The 8,800-nt window shown below is 44.0% G+C and overlaps 1 long non-coding RNA gene across 1 annotated transcript; it reads right to left on the bottom strand.

The window, feature by feature from the left end:
* Nucleotides 1–3,468: 3,468 nt before the first annotated feature.
* LOC127317595 (uncharacterized) lies at nucleotides 3,469–8,054 on the bottom strand. Its single transcript, XR_011749263.1, has 3 exons — nucleotides 7,804–8,054; nucleotides 5,670–7,327; nucleotides 3,469–3,904 (listed from the first exon to the last, which is right to left on the bottom strand). It is a non-coding gene; the product is annotated as an uncharacterized lncRNA (long non-coding RNA).
* Nucleotides 8,055–8,800: the final 746 nt, after the last annotated feature.

The raw sequence follows: 8,800 nt of genomic DNA, 5'->3' as shown, positions 1-8,800 counted from the left end.
TAAAGCAAACTAGATAAAGTAAATGCAAGTAACTAATTTTTTGTGTTTTTAATATAGCAAACAAGATAGCAAATAAAGTAAAGCTAGCAACTAATTTTTTTGTGTTTTGTTTTAGTGCAGCAAACAAAAAAGTAAATAAAAGTAAAGCAAGACAAAAACAAAGTAAATAGATTGGAAGTGGAGACTCCCCTTGCAGCGTGTCTTGATCTCCCCGGCAACGGCGCCAGAAATTTAGCTGTTGACGTGGGAGTTGAAAATCTTTGTGGTGTAACTTTTCTTCGTTCCCCGGCAACGGCGCCAGAAATTTACTTGCTGCGCGTAGTTGACGTATGTCTTTCCGTTCAACACGCGACCGTTGGGAACCCCAAGAGGAAGGTGTGATGCGTACAACAGTAAGTTTCCCTCAGTAAGAAACCAAGGTTTATCGAACCAGTAGGAGCCAAGAAGCACGTTGAAGGTTGATGGCGGCGGAGTGTAGTGCGGCGCAACACCAGGGATTCCGGCGCCAACGTGGAACCTACACAACACAACCAAATTACTTTGCCCCAACGTGACAGTGAGGTTGTCAATCTCACCGGTTTGCTGTAACAAAGGATTAGATGTATAGTGTGGATGATGATTGTTTGCAGAGAACAGTAGAACGAGTATTGCAGTAGATTGTATTCGATGTAAAAGAATGGACCGGGGTCCACAGTTCACTAGAGGTGTCTCTCCCATAAGATAAATAGCATGTTGGGTGAATAAATTACAGTTGGGCAATTTACAAATAAAGAGGGCATGACCATGCACATACATGTTATGATGAGTAGTGTGAGATTCAATTGGGCATTACGACAAAGTACATAGACCGCTATCCAGCATGCATCTATGCCTAAAAAGTCCACCTTCAGGTTATCATCCGAACCCCCTCCAGTATTAAGTTGCAAACAACAGACAATTGCATTAAGTATGGTGCGTAATGTAATCACCAAATACATCCTTAGACATAGCATTGATGTTTTATCCCTAGTGGCAACAGCACATCCAAAACCTTAGAACTTTCTGTCACTGTCCCAGATTTAATGGAGGCATGAACCCACTATCGAGCATAAATACTCCCTCTTGGAGTTACAAGTAAAAACTTGGCCAGAGCCTCTACTAGCAACGGAGAGCATGCAAGATCATAAACAACACATAGATGATAGATTGATAATCAACATAACATAGCATTCACTATTCATCAGATCCCAACAAACGCAACATGTAGCATTACAAATAGATGATCTTGATCATGTTAGGCAGCTCACAAGATCTAACAATGATAGCACAATTAGGAGAAGACGACCATCTAGCTACTGCTATGGACCCGTAGTCCAGGGGTGAACTACTCACACACCACTCCGGAGGCGACCATGGCGGTGAAGAGTCCTCCGGGAGATGATTCCCCTCTCCGGCAGGGTGCCGGAGGCGATCTCCTGAATCCCCCGAGATGGGATTGGCGGCGGCGGCGTCTCTGGAAGGTTTTTCGTATCGTGGCTCTCGGTACTGGGGTGTTCGCGACGAAGACTTTAAGTAGGCGGAAGGGCGGAGTCGGAGGGCTGACGGGGGCCCCACACGCTAGGGCCGCGCGGGCCCCCCCCTGGGCCGCGCCGCCCTAGTGTGGCGGCGCCTCGTCGCCCCACTTCGGTTCCCTTTCGGTGTTCTGGAAGCTTCGTGGAAAAATAGGCCCCTGGGCGTTGATTTCGTCCAATTCCGAGAAATTTCCTTACTAGGATTTCTGAAACCAAAAACAGCAGAAAACAGCAACTGACTCTTCGGCATCTCGTTAATAGGTTAGTGCCGGAAATTGCATAAATATGACATAAAGTATGTATAAAACATGTGTGTATCATCATAAAATAAGCATGGAACATAAGAAATTATCGATACGTTGGAGACGTATCAAGGTGCATCACCTTTACCTTGAGCATATAGTTGGCCTCACGGACACGGAGCTTCTGCTTCTGCTGGAGGCGATACTTGAGCTTGGCTAGCTTCAGATCCATCTTAAGCCCTTCCATCTCATGCTTCAGCACTTCGTTCTCCATCCGGTTGGATTCAAGGCCGAGCTGAGTCTTGTACAACAGGTTCTCCATCTCGGCCGCTTGGCGTCCGAGGGGGCAGGTGTAAGGTGTCATAGTAGGAATCCCATACTCATTGCGATGTCCCAAGAGTTCATGCGGGAGTCCCTTGGCCTCCAACTCGACACGGTGGTGGAAGCAGAGGCGTGCAAGAGATGCTTGCAGCACCCTCACAAGTCCCTCCTCCCAAGTGCGGTCGAAGACCTGGACCACAATCTCCTCGATGTTCTTCACATGGGAGCCACGGAGTGTACAAACCACCATCCAGGACAGCTCATCGTCCTTGGTGCACTCCATCTATCCTCCCTTCACCTCGGGAAGCAAGCGTCCAACGGCCCGCGACACCTCGATGAGGGTGGTCTCAAACAAGTAGCGAGGCTGATCATAGCCCAGCTGACGGGCTCTCAGTGAACATCGGTGCGGCCATCTACACAAAATTTTAAGTTTGTAATTAGTAACATGATCAAAGTGTGCAAAATTTTAAGTACATAAAGTAAAACATTAAGGATTAATGCAAGTAACATCTAATCTAAGAGAAATTAATAGGGGAGAGACTAGGCATTATTTCAGCATATAGTCATCTCATTTTTAGTATATAAAAATAGTTTTTGTACGTACTACCTTAACACCCATGCTAACTAAGGTTTCCTATGGTCAGGATGGCTCTGATACCAGCTCTGTGGGGACCCCGGAGTAGCTGTCCGAAATACCCTGTTATGCATCCAACTCACGATCCCATGATCAGTGTGCCGTGAGCACATAACCGAACTGAATATCCAGAGTTACAATCATCAATTACAAGTACCGAATAAAAGTCTTACAACAATAAGGTCACATGACCCGGTCTTAAATAAATGCCACTTCGGTCGAGTTCACACAAACATAGCAGCGGATACACGTCAACAGCGTCGGGCCCAAGTCACGCCTTAGACCTATAGGCAGCTGACTTGGAGATCGTCCTAGGTCGCATAGTCATCCAGGCAGCTTCCGTCGTCTTCATAGTCCTCCTCATAGTCTGGCCAAGTTAATAGCTATGGACAAAGCCGTGAGTACATTTGGAATTGTACTCGCAAACCATCACGAAGATACTAACAAGATCTAACTATTGATACAAGGAAGAGAGCATAGTTTCTCTTGTGTATATAGCATGCACAAAAGTATCAGTTTCTCTTGTGCATATAGCATGCACAAGAGTATCAGTTTCTCTTGTGGATAAGCTACTTCTGTCAACCTGCCGAAATTGGCGGGCGTGTACTCAGCTCTAGCTCTATTTTGACACATTATACAAAAGAAAATAGGATCAAAACATTTCTTTCAACTTGCCTATCCAGCTACTACATAATGTCACAAACAATATAACTCTAGAGAATCAAGGTTACACATACAACTTTAGATTTTACTTGGAATATATTACACCAAGTATTTGCAGCAAACCTCGCTCATGTCCACTACCAGATTTTTCAGTGAGTCCAGGTCTTCAGAAAAAGATATCCAGCTATCCTCTAGATGGCCAGAAAAGAGTTCTCATGATGTTCTCCTCTAGATGGCCAGAAATGAGTTCTCATGATTATGAGTTGCAAATACATTGGATCGTCATCAGTTCACAATCGATGCACCCAAGGTTCAGCGTCAAGATCACATGGAAAAAATTGTCCAGTGTAATAATCACATAGAAATCGTTCTTGCTGATCAGTAAGGGGGGCGTTGAGCATGTCATACTCCATGGGACTACTCCATGCCATGCATCGCCAACACCGAAACTTTTGTCGCCTTGCCATGCATGGCGCGCCTCCTTCTTGCTAGCACTGTGATAGATTAGGAGGAGAAACAAAATGAGGACATAGAGGAGCAAAATAAACAGTGGTCCGTTGTTCCCTTGAGACAGCATGAGTGTGAGGAAGATCCCGGATTTGATCATACCTCATAGTCTCACATTGAGGCAACATGAAGTGGCAATCGAGCAAAATAATGGAAGATTAGTTCCATGTTTAAGTTCTTTTTTATTGGATACACAAATGAACAATGGCAGTCCTATCTAAGATTGAAGTTGGACGAATTCCAACATCAATAAACAACTTCAGGCGAAAAAATGTACAACCAAACCAATACACTTTTAAGCAGACTTGCTCGTCAATAACTTGTTAAGAGCAACTGGCTCTTCAGTTCCACACCCTTGAACAAATGTTAAAGTTCTCCATCCAATCCGACATTGCTAACAGTTGCAGAAACTCTGGATGCAATTATTATTGCCGAACATGGTAAACTATGGTTGCCTTCATATAAGGGAATCCAATTATTAGGAAGTTATAAAACAATATTGTTAATCTTGGCATGATGATCAGAGATATTTCTTTTAACAGAGATGATTAGAGATTATGTTACACCTATGTCAATAGGCTAGTCCTATATACTCATAACTCTGATTGATGAACATTTGATGTTACATCAGTATTTGGAGTCTAATTTTCTAATAAATGCTAATTATATACAAACTAGTCATTTTTCTTCACAAATATTAGTTATTAATAACTATTGTGTTTTTCAAAATTTACCTCGTATAATATAAGATAAATTGTGGTGCATAATGCATTTATTTGGACTCTTAATTAGCGAATGCGGAGTAACTATTTAAAACATGAACACCTTAAATAAATTGTTGGTCGAATTGTGTTATAGTTTGTTAACTATACATGCACTTAAAGTATATTACATAGATATAGCTACAGATATATTATATAAGGCCTTCACAATTTACAGAGTTTATATTAGTTTTCAACCCAGATATTTTACAATATGGAAGATGCATTAGTGAATCACATATCTTATTTAAAAATTGTATCACTCACTGCATATAGTACATATAAACTACCTTGAATCCTTCACCTTATATAATTTATATTAGCAACTGATAGGTTTTCCGTGCGTATTCATTTAATGGTCCTACCGAAAAAATAGATGGAGTCAACAAATAGAAACTTTTTTCCATGCATAAACTGCGAATTGATTAGATTTAGAGAAATTGGTGAAGTACCGTATAATTACTTTCTCCAGCATGCATTCCGATATGGTTAAATGCAATAATTTTATTGGTTTCAGTTTCTATTTTGTCTGTTTTTGATGATGACACAGTAGTGAAGTTTCTATGATGCAATTCATTTTTTCATTAGGGTCGCACTCATTTTTACTGGATGTGGCGGTATTGTAGTTTCGTTGCGCTATTTTTTTTGTTAGCTGCCGGCGTCCAGTTTAATTAGATCTGGTGGTTCGGAAGATGGTTGATCCAATGCCTAGTGCATCCAAGATTATTTGGTGTAAATCTTAACCATTAGAATTTGGCCGTATGCATAGATGATTCATGTTTACCTAGTTAAACGAAATTAGTACTTTAGTGGAAGATAGATGTGCATATCAAAAAGTTATATACTGTATGTTATTACAGAGCTGGTAATTAGAGCTACCCTACCCATTGCCATCCATACTGGGAACCGGCTTCCCCCACGTCGACAGCCACCAACCACCTTGATTGCAGGTATATTTTTATTCAACAATAAAATATATTATAAGGCTAACCTTGTCCGATGAAATTGGGGTTAAATTGCAAATTCTTGAGCTCCTCCACTTCTCTTCTTGCTTCCATGTCCCAAACTTACTGTTGTACACGTGCTATTTTGCTCAAGTAAACATTAGTTTTTTTCCAAACTGAAGAAAAAAATGTAACAATTCGAGTGCTGCAAGTACAATAGCAAAGCATAGTTGAATATCATGTCATAATATTGCACAAATAATTATCTCTTTTGAGATGTACTACAAATAAGATTAAGTTACATATATATCAAAATCTACCAAATAACTTGTACTTCCTAGTTTTTTGTCTAAATTTGGGTATACGTAGGTGTGATTTAGTGTATAAATACATTCAACTCTAAACAAAATTGTGACATTGTTTACAGGACAGAAAGAGTGTTTGTGTCAGGGAGCACTTAATGCATACTGAAAGGCGTACTGTGAGGTTGATTATCTAAATCTATGGCACACATTCATGACGCACGCCTATTCAATCGAACTATAGGCTAGCTGTTAGTTTGCCTACCAACAGAATTGCACATACATCAGGCGCACCTCTTCAATCGAGCAGGCTAGCAGTCAGTTTGACTCCTAAAATCATTAACCGCTTACCGTAGATTGCGGCAGCTGGGAGACGTGATCGGTCAATTCTCACAGATCTGATTAGAATGTAGCACGGCGCTGGGATAATCCATCAGCGTCTGATCCACCATTTGCGGATGCGAAGGTCTTGCCGCTGCTCCTCGTCCGATCCAGCACCGCCGGATGGAATGTTTGACAGCTGCTCCGGCTATGGCGTACAGAGGCACATGAGGCGGCTTCTCCCCATCTGCACCGACGAACATCAACTTCAGGCTGTAGGCCGGCGGCCGGATAATTCGTCACCGCGAGATTAGGAACACACGGTGATTAGTTTTTTTTCTGTTAGGGAAGTAGACGGGAATAGAAGAGTCCTCTCGCGTGTGGAAACCGCGAAACGGATGCCATCCAACGGCAGAAGACATATCATTAGTGCATCTAATGGACAATAATTGTTAATCTCTAGGATTAACGTGGAGGCTCGTTGGGAGTCTCCAATTAGTAAATATAAGATATAAGATGATAGAAGATAGAAGATAGAAGACACTTTAAAAAGAAAGCGGTTTCCAATTACTAACATGAGGAACCAGAGATGGACACAAACATGACTGCTCTGGAGCACAAATCTCACCGAAATTGTTCAAATTTAAGCAACCAACACATGTACTTAACATCCAATAAAAAGGAATCAGAGAGACATAAAAGGTGAGGATATCACCTCCTTGGATGCACATTGTTGCCTTGGGTGTGAGGACCATCTCTGGCTGTTGCTCCAGCAAGGTGTTGAACTGAAGCAGTTGCCGCCATGATTTCTTCGCCTCAGATTGCTGGCCGTCTTGCCTCCGCTGAGGCGGAGTGCCTCCAATTCATCCAACTCTCCTTCTCCATAGTTGCCCCTGAAGCGCGGAACATGTGGAGGAGGCCCTAAAGCGCGCTTCTGCCAAGAGCGAAGGGGAGCAAGAAGGGCGCAGCGGTGGCCACCGCCCTCGTTGTCGTCGCGGCGCTTGTCATGGGGAAAATAACCACCACCTACCTCCCCTCCGACGGCAGCAGAGGCGGCAAGGGCGGCGAGTCCTCTCGGAGCACTGATTCAGGTTTTTTGTAACTATAGATTAATAGCCGCACCAGTACATCAATCAGTACAGTAAGTACCAAAATTGCAAGCAATAGCAAAATTGGAGAACAAATCCTTAGCAAGGAGTAGCAGAATTGAAGGCATTATAGCAGAATCGAGGTTCCTGCACTATACATCAATCGCTCGTAGCATCTATCTCTCTCAAATAGACAACAAGGCCACGCAAATAGAGCCCCTCTCGACATGCAGCTCCCTCCCCTTCTTCCTATCCATGGCGCTCAGGTCTGAACCGCTACTCCACGCCCGTCACACGCGTCGTGTCCTGCCGCCTCGCGCTCCTCCTGCTCCGCCCCATCTCCTCACCGTCCTTCTCCCTCCGGCGAAGCTGGCAAGCCCTGCATCTCGCGCGGCAGTGCTTGCCCGCGTTGACTCGACCTGGAGAACGATTTCTTGCGAAATCGAAGAGAAAAAAGGGCAGGGACGAACCTAGAAGAGCGAAGACGGCGGGAAACTGCTCAGGCTCCTCAACCGACGGGGGCTGCCTCCGCCGCCCGCAGCATCGGGCATCTGGTCACGCGTGGCGGAGCCCTCTGCGGCCTCGAAGAAGGAGTCTCTCCTCGCCGCCGACCAGAACGCCGCTACCATCTCCAACGGCCGGTGCAGCTAGCCAGCTAGGGTTTCGAGGTGGGCTTGCAGGTGGGGAGGGACGAACGGAGGTGAGGAGGGTGGGTCGAACGGAAGTGGGGTGAGTTTTTTTTCTCTTTTTATCCTTTGGAGGAAGACCACGTCCTACGCGCAACAACTACGTCGGACGGTGAAGCGGCAAAGGTCTGAGAAGCCAGGGATTGCAACAGTATTAATCTATTTAACTAATGTGCTATCATATTGCAATTTTTCAATATTTCTCTTAATTATATTTAGTTGATACTAGTAAACATGCCCGTGCGTTGCATCGGGAGACGAAAAGCACAAACACTGTAAATATGCTCGTGTGTTGCTACAAGTCTAACCAGTAGAAATGATAGCTTTCTAGTAACCTACTCCCTCCAATTTATAATAAGTATCGGAGTTTGGTTTAATTTAGTTCAAATTTGAACTAAAGGCTCGACACCTATTATGGACCTGTTGTGGTATTTTTGTGTGAAAATATCACCGGTCTATTAATCATTATTAACAACACCTAACACTGATGCTCCCGAACCCAAGAGAACTTTCACAACACACCACCCCTTACACCTGACTTTCGCCTCATTGTCATCCACCTTAGGCGTGCATGCACACGGCCCTGCCCCCTTTCCTTCTCGTCGGCCCTGGGCTCACTGTCGTTTTCTACTCGGTGGCGAAGCCTTCGCTTCTTTTCTTGAATTTCCCCACGCATCGGCCACCCGACACCCGTTTTCCCACCACAAATTGTGTTCAGCTCCTGCGGACCATGTAATCTTGTTCGGCGTTTTTTCAAGCGGTATATGTACTACACACAACG

Source organism: Lolium perenne, chromosome 7 (genome assembly GCF_019359855.2).
Source record: "Lolium perenne isolate Kyuss_39 chromosome 7, Kyuss_2.0, whole genome shotgun sequence".
In the NCBI taxonomy this organism is placed as follows: Eukaryota; Viridiplantae; Streptophyta; class Magnoliopsida; order Poales; family Poaceae; genus Lolium; species Lolium perenne.
The sequence above is the reverse complement of the archived record's forward strand: the minus strand, read 5'-3'. Positions and strand labels throughout refer to the sequence as shown.